Source organism: Nanorana parkeri, unplaced genomic scaffold, assembly GCF_000935625.1.
Source record: "Nanorana parkeri isolate BGI_ZX_2015 unplaced genomic scaffold, ASM93562v1 scaffold1566, whole genome shotgun sequence".
NCBI classification, from domain to species: domain Eukaryota; kingdom Metazoa; phylum Chordata; class Amphibia; order Anura; family Dicroglossidae; genus Nanorana; species Nanorana parkeri.
In genome coordinates this window covers 139,928-146,237 of record NW_017307834.1, presented here as the reverse complement: position 1 = coordinate 146,237, position 6,310 = coordinate 139,928, and the positions used below count along the sequence as shown (strand labels likewise).

At 51.5% G+C, this 6,310-nt stretch overlaps 1 protein-coding gene across 1 annotated transcript in view; it reads left to right on the top strand.

Moving 5' to 3' along the window:
* STRBP (spermatid perinuclear RNA binding protein) overlaps nt 1-6,310 on the top strand; it is an 81,150-nt gene that overhangs the window by 63,598 nt on the left and 11,242 nt on the right. The window lies entirely within an intron of this gene.

The window sequence follows — 6,310 nt, the reverse complement described above, 5'->3', positions numbered from 1 at the left end:
CAGATCGGAGCGGGGAGAGGGGAATCCAGCCCCTCCCCCTGTCACGGCAGAGGGCCGTGACGGGATCGAGAGGTGAGGGAGCGCCGGTATGTGTTCGCTCACCTCCCGATCTACTGAGCCGACCTGTGACAGTCTCATTGTCACAGGTCGGCTAGAACTATGAGGTGAGTGAAAAGCCCCCCCATCATAGTTCTCCTTTAAGGCCTCATTCACATGGAGATGTGCACAGCCCGGGAGGGACAGGTGCTGCATACAGCCGCCTGTACACCTCTACGACAGGACACGGCCGCACGCCGACCCGAACTTGCACATCTGTACAGATATGGAGGCATGCCCTTGGACGTAGACAGTCCGCTTGTCTGTGCAAAGTTCCTATGTTTGAGCAGCCACTACACATCCTATGTGCTGTTGGGGGAGTGCCCATGCACTCCAACACTGTATTTTTTTTTAGCTGCTTCGGGCAGAGTTTACAGCAGTGCCTATGACAGTGACATTACTGTCTAGATCCGCCCAGCTGCGTGACTGACAGCTGGCTGTGCCTATCTAGAGGCAGAGCCAGCTGTACCCGCCCCCTCACCCGTCCGTTCCGCCAGTCAGCGCTGGAGGATCGGAGAAGGGGGGGGAATCCCTGCAGGGATCTGGCAGGTGTGTGGATAGGCGAGTAATGTCTCATGCACATGGCTGGAGTAAGGTCTTATACACACAGGGGGGATTATTGCGGCAGGAATCCTAGGTGTGTCCATACAGATGCTGCTGTACCCATTCAGATTAATGACAGGGTAACAGTGGCCGCATCTGTCCGCATGTAATCATACATGGTATGATCACATGTGTAACAGGAGAAATGTTTGTCCCAGGGTGCAGAGAGCTTTACTGGATTATTATTATACAGGATTTATATGGCGCCAACAGTCTGCGCAGCGCTTTACAATATAAGGAAGACATTACAATACAGTTCAAGACGAGATGGTAAGGGCCCTGCCCCTGAGGGCTTACAATCTAAAAGGGAGGGGCCAGTGATACATGAGGAGGGGGATCAGAGGGAATGCATACCAAAGACAGAATTACACAGATATTGGTGATGTGAGTCACTATCTGTGAGCATCTGCTTCCAGCGAAATGGCCCGATCCATCATAAATCCTGACATGCATGTCCGTTCAGTCACCTCTCAGGGGCACACGTGCTGGGTTAAAGCATGCTGGAATACATAAGTGGCACACAGTCTCCTTCTGCTTGCAGCTTCTCGCGCACATAAAATCTATTAAAGTCTGTCTCCGTTGTATTGATCGGCGGGCGCGCTGACATCAGTGTGGTTCAGGAGGGACTTCAGTGTTGGCTTTGACTGGCGCCTCCTTAACTCAGGAGCAGGGCTAGTTCACGCTCTAAAATTGCACGAATGATCCCTTTAGGAAGAGCGTTCTGTGACCCGATTATATGAGCTCCTTTGCTAAGGTTTCCAGGTAGCGACAGTTCAGTATCAGCTAAGTGCAGCTTTGTAACGCGAGACGAGAATAACCCGCTTGTGCCGCGGCCACCGAACGTATATTTATCCCGTCATTAGCCCGCACGCTGCCATTTAATCCTTAAAGCTTTCTATCTGAACTCCCCCAAGTGCAGCGGGCAGCATAGTGTCAGGAGTCTCATTGCGCAGCGTGCTCTGCCAGCCGGTGATCCTCAGCAATGTATCCCAACAGACTCGAATCTCAACCGCATCGTACACATCTAAGAACTCATTAAATATATATATATAGAGATATCTATCTATATCTATCACGATATACTGAGCTTTGGGTGACGGGAGGACGCTAGTTTGTGTCTTCCCGTGACCCTTAGGAGATCTATGGGGGGAAAGCCCTGACCCCCATACTTCTCCTTTAACTTTTGCAGTGCTGGGAGAAGGGGCACTGCAAGGGTTAAGCTTTAGAGAATGAAGGTTTATAGCAATATTAGGCATAGGGATAGATAGATAATGAAAATCACTCAGCCTCATAGTTCGAGCCGACGTGTGACAATGAAACTGTCACAGGTCAGCTCAATAGATCGGGAAGTGAGTGAACACATACCGTCGCTCGCTGACTGTCAGAGCCGTGACTGTCACTCACCACTCCCTGCAGGGATTCCCCCCCCATCCCAGCTCCGATCCTCCAGCTCTGACTGGCGGAACGGACGGGGGAGGGGGCGGGTACAGCTGGCTCTGCCTCTAGATAGGCAGAGCCAGCTGTCAATCATGCAGCTGGGTGGATCTCGACAGTAATGTCGGGATCCGTCCCGGCTGCGGCGGTCTCAGTATACCGCGAGCTGTAGCATCCGGTATCAGGCGGTGAGTCATGCTGACCAGCTTCCTGATTGGCTGGGATGCCGGCTCTATGCTCCCTCGTCACCAAGCCAATAAAAGCCATGCCAGAGACATTATTGCAATGAGACTGAATTTATTCCATACCTGTTAGCTCCAGGACTCCATACTAGGAAGTGACGTACAAAATGCTCTATTTGGATCTAATTGTTTCCATCAAAAGTTCCTGCAAAGCGCTGATCAGTAATATTTGCATATGGGGTGGGCGGGATACGTAGAAAAAAGAAGTGTGTTCAAAGTTCAAACCAGCGACGGATTTACAGACAGTTCAGGAGAGATCGTGCGTCATTGAGACAATGGAATAAAAAGGAGAATTGATTCACAAAGCACAATACTCCCGATTCCTCTCAGGTGAACCTGCCGCTTATACACCTCAATGTAAACCTTTGTGTTATGGTTATAGAGTTCTTCAGTCCCTAATCCATAAAGGTGCCATCGGCCACAGACATAAACATATACACTCCGTGGCCGAAGGAAATGGAAACCACCTTTTTAGAGAAGAGGCCCATGCTAGCGTTCTCATGTGACCAGCTACTTATATAGAGGCCAGCAACAGGAAGTTGGTTACGTTTCCACTGTATGTTTGGTTTGTGTGTGAGCAGATTATGTAGAATGTGCTTGTGACCTCGCCAAAAGTTGAGAGTTTTTACCCCTTGTGTGGCGCTTAACAGAGGTACGGGGAAAATGTGGAGGAAGGGGGGCAGTACTTGTTAGGTGCACTGGTTCGCGCTTGTGGTGTGGTGGGTGTAAGTACTGGGGGGGGGGGTTGGTGGCGTAGGTGTGCGGCTTCCGTTCTGTCTGGACCGGGGTGTCCAACACGTGTGCTGTAGGGAAACAAAAATTGGAGACGGAAGCGCCACTACCTAGCGCAATAAATGTGGTAGAGTGAGGTGTAGGCGTAAGAGTTGTACTCACCTGAGGCTGGGTGAGTATTCGATTGTAATCGTCCGGTGGTGGTCAAGAGGATGGGGTGGAGTGGTGGTGGTAGTAGTCCCTCTTTTTCAGGATGGCGTGGTGTTTCGACCCCGTAGGCAAATGGGGATACAAACACGAGGGGGTGAGGTATGCAATGGTGGGTGAAAAAGGGTTGAGCTTCTGTAACTCACCGTGGGGATAGTGGAGGGCGACTCTCAACGATGACGGCGCGGCCTGTGTGGTGCCTGGGCGGTGGGCCGTGGAGTGGTCCTCGAGAGTCCTGGCATGGGAGGCCTCCGATGACAGGTGCTGTGGAGTGGTGGAGCGACGGGAGGTCCTAGATGGGGGAACTGAAGAGCGATTGGAGGTGCCGAAATGTTCAGTCTCAGTGGCGGAGAATTCACGTTGGGGCTTTCGGGCAGCCCGACGGAGCTGTGACCTGCAGGCGTATGCTGGAGAAGCCTGTGATGCGGGTGTAGCGGCGTGAGCCGTGGGGAGCGGCTCATAGGCAGAAGTGCCGGGGGTTAGAGCCGGGTGTCGAGGAGCGAGCGGTGTCCGTGAACAGCTGGAGTGTAGGAGACACTCTGAGGACCCGTGGAGACCGGGCTGACGGCGACGCGTTTCAAAGGTTAAACCTTCTTTTTCAAGCCGATGTGAGGGGACTCCCCCGAAAGCCCCAACGTGAATTCTCCGCCACTGAGACTGAACATTTCGGCACCTCCAATCGCTCTTCAGTTCCCCCATCTAGGACCTCCCGTCGCTCCACCACTCCACAGCACCTGTCATCGGAGGCCTCCCATGCCAGGACTCTCGAGGACCACTCCACGGCCCACCGCCCAGGCACCACACAGGCCGCGCCGTCATCGTGTAGAGTCGCCCTCCACTATCCCCACGGTGAGTTACAGAAGCTCAACCCTTTTTCACCCACCATTGCATACCTCACCCCCTCGTGTATGTATCCCCATTTGCCTACGGGGTCGAAACACCACGCCATCCTGAAAAAGAGGGACTGCTACCACCACCACTCCACCCCATCCTCTTGACCACCACCGGACGATTACAAGCGAATACTCACCCAGCCTCAGGTGAGTACAACTCTTACGCCTACACCTCACTCTACCACATTTATTGCGCTAGGTAGTGGCGCTTCCGTCTCCAATTTTTGTTTCCCTACTGCTTGTGACCTCGCAGATATTGGACCTGTTTATTGCTGCCAATCTTTTAAAGATTGTTGTGACTGAAAAAGGTTGAGAAATTCCCGGTCTAGAATATGTGGCAACATTTGGTAGATTTCGGCAAGAATATTACTATTAATATCTCTCATCAGCCCCCCGAAATGTGGAAGGGCCCCCTCCGTGTCATCGTGTACAATGCAAGACCAGTGCAGGCCCAGCATTCTATGTGATGAGGTAGACAAAGGCACAGCTATGCGACCGGAGATGAGTAGCGGCTTCTGGGACCGGTTGCCCATTCCCCAAGTGGCAGGGAGGATGCCAGGCAGTGATGGAGAAGAAGGGGGAGTGATATACTGATGGTGTCACACACAGCACAGCTCTCCCCGATCTCTGTAGGTCGGATCCCGTCCTGATTCCTGCCATGGAGCCACCTCATGTCATCTGGACTGGACCTTGGGACCCCCTTTTAGTCTCCTCACGGCCTCACCTCCCTTGCCGCGCTGCCTGCTGGGTAATGCAGTCCTCTGGCCAGCGGCAGCTCTCCCGTTCCTCTGGTCCCATGAAGATCGTCACGGGCGTCGAGAGAGAGCTGCGGCGTCCGGTCGCACTTTCTAATCTCCGGGCCGCGCCTCGCCCTCCAAGAAGCTCCCGGCCAGCCGCTTTAACTGCCACGGCCGGCCGTGAGGCTACTCGGGCATTTTTTTTTTCAAGCCCTGCTTATATATGTTTTAATATTCTTTCTAGATTTTGCGATTAATGATCTGGTACATAAATGAAAGATTGTAATTGGTTCGACCTCATCTGGAGTACGCGGTCCAGTTCTGGTCACCAGTACTAAGAAAAGATGTCCTTGAGTTGGATTACAGGGGTACAGGTAACATACAGGGGTACAGGTAATATACAGGGGTACAGGTAATGTACAGGGGTACAGGTAATATACAGGGGTACAGGTAATGTACAGGGTACAGGTAATATACAGGGGTACAGGTAATATACGGGGTACAGGTAATATACAGGGGTACAGGTAATATACAGGGGTATGGGTAATATACAGGGGTACGGGTAATATACGGGGTACGGGTAATATACGGAGTACGGGTAATATACAGGGGTACAGGTAACATACAGGGGTACAGGTAATATACGGGGTACAGGTAAGGTACAGGGGTACAGGTAAGGTACAGGGGTACAGGTAATATACAGGGGTACAGGTAATGTACAGGGTACAGGTAATATACAGGGGTACGGGTAATATACGGAGTACGGGTAATATACGGGGTACAGGTAATATACAGGGGTACAGGTAACATACAGGGGTACAGGTAATATACGGGGTACAGGTAACGTACAGGGGTACAGGTAAGGTACAGGGGTACAGGTAAGGTACAGGGGTACAGGTAATATACAGGGGTACAGGTAATGTACAGGGTACAGGTAATATACAGGGGTACGGGTAATATACAGGGGTACAGGTAATATACAGGGGTACAGGTACTTCTAGAATGAGACCCTAATAGGTTGGACTTGATGGACTAACGTCTTTATTCAACCTCAAATACTATGTAATACAAATACACGTGTAGGGTCTTTACATGACTCTCAACACCCAGGTAAGTTCTGTTTTGGCAGAGAAGAAGCGTGACTTACCGAAGATGGGCGGGACTTTGCCAAACTGATTGCAGTTGGGTGGATCTGGGCACACTCGTGGTATGTTTTACGGTCGGCACTGGCCGCTGTCCTGGTTTGAGATGTTGAATTTGGTTTGAAAGGAATAAAATACTTGTAGGACGGCAGCAGAGGAAAGAATCCGAGAGATTTATGCAAATGACTGACCGTGCGTATACATTGTCTGTATTATTCCTGGAT